This window comes from Oncorhynchus masou, unplaced genomic scaffold, assembly GCF_036934945.1.
Source record: "Oncorhynchus masou masou isolate Uvic2021 unplaced genomic scaffold, UVic_Omas_1.1 unplaced_scaffold_5396, whole genome shotgun sequence".
In the NCBI taxonomy this organism is placed as follows: domain Eukaryota; kingdom Metazoa; phylum Chordata; class Actinopteri; order Salmoniformes; family Salmonidae; genus Oncorhynchus; species Oncorhynchus masou.
In genome coordinates, this window is record NW_027011808.1 from 11022 (window position 1) to 22140 (window position 11119).

Below are 11119 nucleotides of genomic sequence, written 5' to 3' on the forward strand. Positions count from 1 at the left end.
AGGATACACGGAGCTCAATCTCACGTCTCAAAGGGTCTGAATACTTATATAAGGTACTTGGAGTTAATAATTTGCAAAAAATAAAAAACATCTTTTCGCTTTGTCATTATGAAGTATTGTGATGTCATTATGGAGTATTGTGAGGTCATTATGGAGTATTGTGATGTCATTATGAGACCTTGTGATGTCATTATGGAGTATTGTGAGGTCATTATGGAGTATTGTGAGGTCATTCTGGAGTATTGTGATGTCATTATGAGACATTGTGATGTCATTATGGAGTATTGTGAGGTCATTATGGAGTATTGTGATGTCATTATGAGACCTTGTGATGTCATTATGGAGTATTGTGAGGTCATTATGGAGTATTGTGATGTCATTATGGGGTATTGTGAGGTCATTATGGAGTATTGTGATGTCATTATGAGACCTTGTGATGTCATTATGGAGTATTGTGAGGTCATTATGGAGTATTGTGATGTCATTATGGGGTATGGTGTGTGGATTGAATAGGAACATGATTTATTTAATCCATTGTAGAATGAGGCTGTAACGTAACAAAATGTTTCTGAATGCCTTGTATGTATGTTAATGGTATTTGTTCACCCCAATAGTACAGTTTGTGATGTTTTTCTCCATATCTCTAAAAACCATGTTATTAGATGGGATTACTGCCCCCTGCTGGAGACTGGAGCACACTGCAGTCCCTTTCAGGTCCATAGGGGTTTACTGCCCCCTGCTGGAGACTGGAGCACACTGCAGTCCCTTTCAGGTCCATAGGGTTTTACTGCCCCCTGCTGGAGACTGGAGCACACTGCAGTCCCTTTCAGGTCCATATGGTTTTACTGCCCCCTGCTGGAGACTGGAGCACACTGCAGTCCCTTTCAGGTCCATATGGTTTTACTGCCCCCTGCTGGAGACTGGATCACACTGCAGTCCCTCTCAGGTCCATAGGGTTTTACTGCCCCCTGCTGGAGACTGGAGCACACTGCAGTCCCTTTCAGGTCCATAGGGTTTTACTGCCAGATGATGAGGCCCTCATCAATACAGGTACTGTATGTAGAACCATAGTAAAGACCAGTATGGACTATCAATACAGGTACTGTATGTAGAACCATAGTAAAGACCAGTATGGACTATCAATACAGGTACTGTATGTAGAACCATAGTAAAGACCAGTATGGACTATCAATACAAAGTGACCATTTAGAATGAGGCCCAGTTCAATGAGAGGAAGTCTTAACAGAACTGGGGGATGACAGACAGGAAGTGGGGGGTGGGGGGGTGGAGATCTAATATATTTTTGTGCCAAACACTAAAGCATGATATTGTAATAAATCTACACCCTATTCCCTACGTAGAACACTACTTTAGACCTGGTCAGAAGCACCGTAGTGCACTATGTAGGGAATAGGGAACCATTTGGAACAGAGACAGTAATTCCCCTGAACATCTTCCTCTTCCTCATCTGGTTTCTTGAACAGCCCTTCACTCCTCCCCTCTTCCTCCCCTCCTCCCTCTTCATTCTATTCTATCAGCCACACCACTAGCTCACCTCCACACAATACATTTACAAGTTAAAGACACACCTTGGAATAAATAACAAAGGAAAACTATTACTAGATGAAGTTGAGTGTTTTTTATTATTTCCCATCACCATAAATCATATTTAATCACTGAACAGTAGCAGACCTAACTTCATCTGTTCCTGACTCTGGATAGTGGATTAAAAAGACCATCAATCTCCAATGATATTAAAGTACTATTCTGAACATTACTGATATACTGAGTGGCAAGTCAAGATATCTGCTGGTTTTATTGTTTGGTCAACAGCACCACCTGCTGGACAGGTTTAATGTTGCTGGACTGAGCAGTATGGGAGGATGAAAGATGACACATTTAGGGCCGGTTTCCTGGACATCTACATTGAACATACTGTTTAGTCCAGGACTAGGATTCATCTGTGTCTGGGAAACCAGACCATATAGTTTAGTAGAAAGGAAGTGATACCAGCTTGTAGTGGGCTGACTAGTCCTGAATTGTCCTTTAGTTCCTGGACCATTTTCCATGCAGCTCCAGGTGACAGAGAACACATCAATTAGGACCGAGCCAACAAGCTGATCAATGATACTGAGGAGAATTACATAGAGACAGAGAACCAACTGAGAAAACATATCAATGGTTCTGAATGACAACCAATATACATCAACACCAGACATCATGATTCATGGAAATGTACAAGATTAAAACATTGGATTGAATTTTAATTAATAACAAATCAGTTTACAGTTTAACCAGCTCAGCAGAACCATTATAATCATAGAGCCAAAACCCAGGATAGAGGGGCTGAGTGAATGTGGTCTGGACTCTGTGGAGGAGGGTCATTGTGTCAGAGACACTGTAGAAGGACAGAGTACCTGCCTTGTGATCCAGGTACACTCCTACTCTGGAGGACTGAGGGCCTGATACTTTAGTCTCAACATGATTGTGTCTGAAACAATAACCAACACTATCGTAATATAAACTCCAGGACTTGTTATTGTATCCAAATGCACCATCATCCTCTGTTCTGCTGATGTCTTTATATGAGACTGCTGTAGCAACACCACCAGTCCTCTCCACCTCCCAGTAACAGCGTCCAGACAGACCCTCTCTACACAGAACCTGCCTGTAGTTGGTGAATCTGTCTGGATGGACAGGATATGGTTGGACTTGGCCTGTACAGGTCACCTTTCTGTTCCCTTCAGACAGAGAGAGGGTGTGTGTGCTGTGTTTGGGTCCAGTGTGAGCTGACAGGAATCTGGGAGAAGAGCAGAGACCAACGAGGGGAGTCAGAACAATAAGTTAAGTCAGATACTGTATCTCCCCTGTCTTTGATTAGAGCACAGCAGAGATCAAATCAGAGAAATATGAGGAGTCAGATAGAGACCCAGTCTTTGATTAGATCTACTATTGCTATATATTTCTAGAGGGATTGTTAGGAGTGTCAGTAAAAAGAGACTGTTAGTTACTTCACAATAAAGAGACTCACATTGTAACAACTGTTCTCTGGTCTTGGGCTCTGGAGGCAGTACAACATCCACTATATTCACTACAGACACACAAACACATTGACAGAGAGAGGGAATGTTATCATCAGACCATATTCCACATGTATATGACTAGTAGGGAACTTTCAATGGTCTAAAGTTGATGTTCTTATTGTTTTCAACACACCTGTAGTGGAGATCTTGGTCCATTCTCCTTTAAGGAAGTCTTCTAGTTTCTCTCTCAGTTCAGACACAGTCTGACTCACATCTCCAAAGGACTGAAGAGGACGGACAACGATGCTGGGTAAGTCTGAAGATACACTGATACTGGAGAGAGACTGATACCTCTGGAGAGAGAGAGAGAGAGAGAGAGGGACAGAGAGAGAGAGAGAGAGAGAGAGAGAGATACCTCTGGAGAGAGAGAGAGAGAGGAGACAGAGATAGAGACGGACAGAGAGAGAGAGAGAGAGAGAGAGAGAGAGAGAGAGGGAGAGAGAGAGAGAGGGAGAGAGAGACTGATACCTCTGGAGAGAGAGAGAGAGAGAGAGAGACAGAGAGAGAGAGAGATAACTCTGGAGAGAGAGAGAGAGACAGAGAGAGAGAGAGAGAGAGAGAGAGAGAGAGAGAGAGAGAGGGACAGAGAGAGAGAGAGAGAGAGAGAGAGAGAGAGACGGACAGAGAGAGAGAGAGAGAGAGAGAGAGAGGGGGACGGACAGGGAGAGAGAGACTGATACCTCTGGAGGGACAGAGAGAGAGAGAGAGACTGATAACTCTGGAGAGAGAGAGACTGATACCTCTGGAGAGAGAGAGGGACAGAGAGAGAGAGAGGGGGGACGGACAGAGAGAGAGAGAGAGGGGGACGGACAGAGAGAGAGAGAGAGAGAGAGGGGGACGGACAGAGAGAGAGAGAGAGAGAGAGAGAGACGGACAGAGAGAGAGAGACTGATACCTCTGGAGAGAGAGAGGGACAGACAGAGAGAGAGAGACTGATACCTCTGGAGAGAGAGAGGGACAGACAGAGAGAGAGAGAGAGGGACGGACAGAGAGAGAGAGAGAGAGAGAGAGGGACGGACAGAGAGGAGAGAGAGAGGGAGACAGAGAGAGAGAGGGGACGGACAGAGAGAGAGAGAGAGAGGGGACGGACAGAGAGAGAGAGAGGGGGACGGACAGAGAGAGAGAGAGAGAGGGGGACGGACAGAGAGAGAGAGAGAGGGACGGACAGAGAGAGAGAGAGAGGGGACGGACGGACAGAGAGAGAGAGGAGGGGACGGACAGAGAGAGAGACAGAGAGGGGGACGGACAGAGAGAGAGAGAGGGGGACGGAGAGAGAGAGAGACAGAGAGGGACGGACAGAGAGAGAGAGAGAGGGGACGGAGAGAGAGAGAGAGAGAGAGAGGGGACGGACAGAGAGAGAGAGAGAGGGACGGACGGAGAGAGAGAGAGAGGGGACGGACAGAGAGAGAGAGGGGACGGACAGAGAGAGAGAGAGGGGACGGACAGAGAGAGAGAGAGAGGGGACGGACAGAGAGAGAGAGAGAGGGGGGGGACGGACAGAGAGAGAGAGAGAGAGGGGACGGACAGAGAGAGAGAGAGGGACGGACAGAGAGAGAGGGGACGGACAGAGAGAGAGAGGGACGGACAGAGAGAGAGAGAGGGGACGGACAGAGAGAGAGAGGGGGACGGACAGAGAGAGAGAGAGGGGGACGGACAGAGAGAGGGGGACGGAGAGGGAGACAGAGAGAGAGAGGGACGGACAGACAGAGAGAGAGAGAGGGGACGGACAGAGAGAGAGGGACAGAGAGACGGACAGAGAGAGAGAGAGGGACGGACAGAGAGAGAGAGGGGGACGGACAGAGAGAGAGAGAGGGGACGGACAGAGAGAGAGGAGGGACGGACAGAGAGAGAGAGGGACGGACAGAGAGAGAGAGAGGGACGGACAGAGAGAGAGAGAGAGGACGGACAGAGGGACACGGAGAGGGACGGACAGAGAGAGAGGGACGGACAGAGGGACACGGACAGAGAGAGAGAGGGACAGAGGACAGAGAGAGAGAGAGGGACGGACAGAGAGAGAGAGAGGGACGGACAGAGAGAGAGGGGGACGGACAGAGAGAGGGGACGGACAGAGAGAGGGAGAGAGAGGACAGGGACAGAGAGAGAGGGACAGAGAGAGAGGAGAGGGACGGACAGAGAGAGAGAGACAGAGAGAGGGACAGGACAGAGGAGGGACAGAGAGAGGGAGGGACAGAGAGAGAGAGAGAGGGACAGAAGAGAGAGAGAGGGACACGGACAGAGAAGGGACACGGACAGAGACAGAGAGGGACACGGACAGAGAGAGAGGGACACGGACAGAGAGAGAGGGACACGGACAGAGAGAGAGGGACACGGACAGAGAGAGACGGAGGACACGGACAGAGAGAGAGGGACACGGACAGAGAGAGGGGGACACGGACAGAGAGAGAGAGACACGGACAGAGAGAGAGGGACACGGACAGAGACACGGAGAGAGGGACACGGACAGAGAGAGAGGGACACGGACAGAGAGAGAGGGACAGACAGAGAGAGAGGGACACGGACAGAGAGAGAGGGACACGGACAGAGAGAGAGGGACACGGACAGAGAGAGAGGGACACGGACAGAGAGAGAGAGACACGGACAGAGAGAGAGAGACACGGACAGAGAGAGAGAGACACGGACAGAGAGAGAGAGACACGGACAGAGAGAGAGAGACACGGACAGAGAGAGAGAGACACGGACAGAGAGAGAGAGAGGGGGACACGGACAGAGAGAGAGAGAGAGGGACACGGACAGAGAGAGAGAGAGAGGGACACGGACAGAGAGAGAGGGACACGGACAGAGAGAGGGGGACACGGACAGAGAGAGAGGGACACGGACAGAGAGAGGGGGACACGGACAGAGAGAGAGGGACACGGACAGAGAGAGAGGGACACGGACAGAGAGAGAGGGACACGGAGAGAGAGAGGGACACGGACAGAGAGAGAGGGACACGGACAGAGAGAGAGGGACACGGACAGAGAGAGAGGGACACGGACAGAGAGAGAGAGACACGGACAGAGAGAGAGAGAGGGACACGGACAGAGAGAGAGAGACACAGACAGAGAGAGAGAGACGGACAGAGAGAGAGAGAGACACGGACAGAGAGAGAGGGACAGAGAGGGGACACGGACAGAGAGAGAGAGAGAGAGAGAGAGGGACACGGACAGAGAGAGAGAGAGGGACACGGACAGAGAGAGAGGGACACGGACAGAGAGAGAGGGACACGGACAGAGAGAGAGGGACACGGACAGAGAGAGAGGGACACGGACAGAGAGAGAGGGACACGGACAGAGAGAGAGGGACACGGACAGAGAGAGAGGGACACGGCCAGAGAGAGAGGGACACAGAGGACAGAGAGAGGGGGACACGGACAGAGAGAGGGGGACACGGACAGAGAGAGGGGGACACGGACAGAGAGAGAGGGGACACGGACAGAGAGAGAGGGGGACACGGAGAGAGAGAGAGGGGACACGGACAGAGAGAGGGAGACAGAGAGACGGACAGGGACACGGACAGAGAGAGAGGGACACGGACAGAGAGAGAGGGACACGGACAGAGAGAGAGAGGGACGGACAGGAGAGAGGGAGAGGGACACGGACAGAGAGGACGGACAGAGAGAGAGACACGGACAGAGAGAGAGGACACGGACAGAGAGAGAGAGACACGGACAGAGAGAGAGAGACACGGACAGAGAGAGAGAGACACGGACAGAGACAGAGAGACACGGACAGAGAGAGAGGGACACGGACAGAGAGAGAGACACGGACAGAGAGAGGGACACGGACAGAGAGAGAGAGAGGGGGACACGGACAGAGAGAGAGAGAGAGGGACACGGACAGAGAGAGAGAGGGACACGGACAGAGAGAGAGGGACACGGACAGAGAGAGAGAGAGAGGGACACGGACAGAGAGAGAGAGAGAGAGGGACACGGACAGAGAGAGAGAGAGAGGGACACGGACAGAGAGAGAGAGAGAGGGACACGGACAGAGAGAGAGAGAGGGACACGGACAGAGAGACAGGAGAGGGACACGGACAGAGAGAGAGAGAGAGAGGGACACGGACAGAGAGAGAGGGACGGAGAGAGGGAGAGAGAGGGACACGGACAGAGAGGGGGAGAGAGAGAGAGAGTGACACGGACAGAGAGAGAGAGAGAGGGACACGGACAGAGAGAGAGAGAGAGAGAGGGACACGGACAGAGAGAGAGAGGGACACGGACAGAGAGAGAGAGAGAGAGGGACACGGACAGAGAGAGAGAGAGAGGGACACGGACAGAGAGAGAGAGAGAGGGACACGGACAGAGAGAGAGAGAGAGGGACACGGACAGAGAGAGAGAGAGGGACACGGACAGAGAGAGAGAGAGAGGGACACAGACAGACAGAGAGAGAGGGACACGGACAGAGAGAGGACACGGACAGAGAGGGACAGGGACAGAGAGAGAGGGGGACAGACAGAGAGAGAGGGACACGGACAGAGAGAGAGAGAGAGGGACAGGGGACAGAGAGAGAGAGAGAGGGACACGGACAGAGAGAGAGAGAGAGGGACACGGACAGAGAGAGGGAGACAGAGAGGGACACGGACAGAGAGAGAGAGAGAGGGACACGGACAGAGAGAGAGAGAGGGAGGGACAGAGGACAGAGGGACACGGACAGAGAGGAGAGGGACAGAGAGAGAGAGGGGGACACGGACAGAGAGAGAGGGACAGACAGAGAGAGAGGGACACGGACAGAGAGAGAGAGAGAGGGACACGGACAGAGAGAGAGGGAGAGGGACAGAGAGAGAGAGAGGGACACGGACAGAGAGAGAGGGACAGAGAGAGGACACGGACAGAGAGAGAGAGAGGGACACGGACAGAGAGAGAGAGAGGGACACGGACAGAGAGAGAGAGGGACACGGACACAGAGAGAGAGAGAGGGACACGGACAGAGAGGGAGAGAGAGGGACACGGACAGAGAGAGAGAGAGAGGGACACGGACAGAGAGAGAGGAGAGGGACACGGAGAGAGAGAGAGAGAGAGGGACGGACAGAGAGAGAGGGACAGACAGAGAGAGAGAGGAGGGACACGGACAGAGAGAGAGAGGGGGACGGACAGAGAGAGAGGGACAGAGAGAGAGAGGGGGACAGGACGGAGAGAGAGAGAGGGACGGAGAGAGGGACACGGACAGAGAGAGAGAGAGAGAGGGACACGGACAGAGAGAGAGGGACGGAGAGAGAGACACGGACACGGAGAGAGAGAGAGAGGGACACGGACAGAGAGAGAGAGGGGACACGGACAGAGAGAGAGAGGGGACACGGACAGAGAGAGAGGGGACGGACAGAGAGAGAGAGAGAGACGGACAGAGAGAGAGAGAGGGGGACGGACAGAGAGAGAGAGAGAGGGACGGACAGAGAGAGGACGGACAGAGAGAGAGAGGGGGACGGACAGAGAGAGAGAGGAGAGGGGACGGACAGAGAGAGAGGGGGACGGACAGAGAGAGAGAGAGAGGGGGACGGAGAGAGAGGGGGAGACAGAGAGAGAGAGGGGGACGGACAGAGAGAGAGAGAGAGGGACGGACAGAGAGAGAGAGAGAGGGGGACGGACAGAGAGAGAGGGGGACGGACAGAGAGGGGGGACGGACAGAGAGAGAGAGGGGGACGGACAGAGAGAGAGAGAGGGGGACGGACAGGGGGACGGACAGAGAGGGGGACGGACAGAGAGAGAGAGGACGGACAGAGAGAGAGAGGGGGACGGACAGAGAGAGAGAGAGAGAGGGGGACGGACAGAGAGAGAGAGGGGGACGGACAGAGAGAGAGAGGGGGGACGGACAGAGAGAGAGAGAGGGGGACGGACAGAGAGAGAGAGAGAGGGGACGGACAGAGAGAGAGAGAGAGAGAGATAGGGACGGACAGACAGAGGGACGGACAGACAGAGGGACGGACAGACAGAGGGACGGACAGACAGAGGGACGGACAGACAGAGAGAGAGGGATGGACAGACAGACAGAGAGAGAGGGACGGACAGACATACAGAGAGACGGACGGACATACAGAGAGAGAGGGACGGACAGACAGACAGAGGGACGGACAGACAGACAGAGGGACGGACAGACAGACAGACAAAGGACGGACAGACAGACAGAGGGACGGACAGACAGACAGAGGGACAGACAGACAGACAGAGGGACAGACAGACAGACAGAGGGACAGACAGACAGACAGACAGAGAGATAGGGACGGACAGGCAGACAGAGAGATAGGGACGGACAGGCAGACAGAGGGAAGGACAGACAGAGGGACGGACAGACAGACGGAGGGACGGACAGAGGGACAGACAGACAGAGAGATAGGGACGGACAGGCAGACAGAGAGATAGGGACGGACAGGCAGACAGAGAGATAGGGACGGACGAGAGAGAGGGACGGACAGACAGAGGGACGGACAGACAGAGGGACGGACAGACAGAGGGACGGACAGACAGACAGAGAGGAATGGACGGACAGACAGAGAGGGAGGGACGGACAGACAGAGAGGGACGGACGGACAGACAGAGAGAGGGACGGACAGAGAGAGAGAGAGAGAGGGACGGACAGAGAGAGAGAGAGGGACGGACAGAGAGAGGAGAGAGAGCGAGAGGGACGGGAGAGAGAGAGAGGGACGGACAGACAGAGAGAGAGAGAGAGAGAGAGAGAGGGACAGAGAGAGACAGACAGGGACGGACAGACAGAGGAGAGAGAGAGAGACAGAGGGACGACAGAGAGAGAGAGAGAGAGAGGGACGGACAGAGAGAGAGAGAGAGGGGGACAGGACAGAGAGAGAGAGAGGGCGGACAGACAGAGAGAGACAGAGACGGACAGACAGAGAGAGAGAGACAGGGGGGACGGACAGAGAGAGAGAGACAGAGGGACAGAGACAGAGAGAGGGACGGACAGAGAGAGAGAGAGGGACGGACAGAGAGAGAGAGACTGACAGAGGGACAGAGGGGCGGACAGAGAGAGAGAGAGGGACGGACAGAGAGAGAGAGGGAGGGACAGAGAGGGCGGACAGAGAGGGCGGACAGAGAGAGAGGGACACGGACAGAGAGAGAGAGAGGGGCGGACAGAGAGAGAGAGAGGGTGACCGACAGAGAGAGAGAGGGGGACAGAGAGAGAGAGAGGGGACGACGGACAGACAGAGAGAGAGGGAGGGACACGGACAGAGAGAGAGAGAGAGGGGCGGACAGACAGAGAGAGGGGACGGACAGAGAGAGAGAGGGGACGGACAGAGAGAGAGAGAGGGACGGACAGAGAGAGAGAGAGAGGGACGGACAGAGAGACATTTCCCATGAAGTTAATTTCATACCACATGTAACAAGACAGTTTAGTTACCTGGAGGAAATGGATGTGATCCTCTGTGTGTGAGAGCTGCTCCAGCTCAGTGCTTCTCTTCCTCAGCTCAGCGATCTCCTGCTTCAGTTGCTCCAGGAGTCCTTCAGCTTGACTCACTTGAGCCTTCTCTTGGGCTCTGATCAGCTCCTTCACCTCAGAGCTCCTTCTCTCAATGGAGCGGATCAGCTCAGTAAAGATCTGATCACTGTCCTCCACTGCTGACTGTGCAGAGCGCTGGAGAGACAGAGACAGAGAGACAGAGAGACAGAGAGAGAGAGAGAGAGAGAGAGAGAGACAGGTTCAGTCAGAACTCTGCTCTCCAGGTCCACCAGGCCTTGTTCTCCCTCCTGGACAGACAGGTACAGAACACCTCTTGGTCCTGCTCTACTCTCCTCCCTCCTGGACAGACAGGTACCGAACACCTCTTGGTCCTGCACTACTCTCCTCTATATATATCTCATATCATCATTCAGAACTTTAAGAATATCTTTGGGAGGACGTCCAGCCTGTTTGACAAAGATAAACAAAGATTTTTATCCAATTTTTGCTGACAAAATAATCAAATGTAATGTTTTTTACCAAAAACTCTACATGGAAAGCAGAAAGCTGTGATCAATTAAATACAACGTTAACTAGATATTATCTGTGTCATTTATAGCCTGGCACAGATAGTAAAACTACATTAAATACAACGTT

The 11119-nt window shown here is 52.9% G+C and overlaps 1 long non-coding RNA gene across 1 annotated transcript; it reads right to left on the bottom strand.

The window, feature by feature from the left end:
- Positions 1 to 2247: 2247 nt before the first annotated feature.
- Positions 2248 to 11106, bottom strand: LOC135535981 (uncharacterized). Its single transcript, XR_010454928.1, has 4 exons — positions 10424 to 11106; positions 3217 to 3376; positions 3032 to 3091; positions 2248 to 2800 (listed from the first exon to the last, which is right to left on the bottom strand). It is a non-coding gene; the product is annotated as an uncharacterized LOC135535981 (long non-coding RNA).
- Between the last annotated feature and the right edge of the window lie 13 nt (positions 11107 to 11119).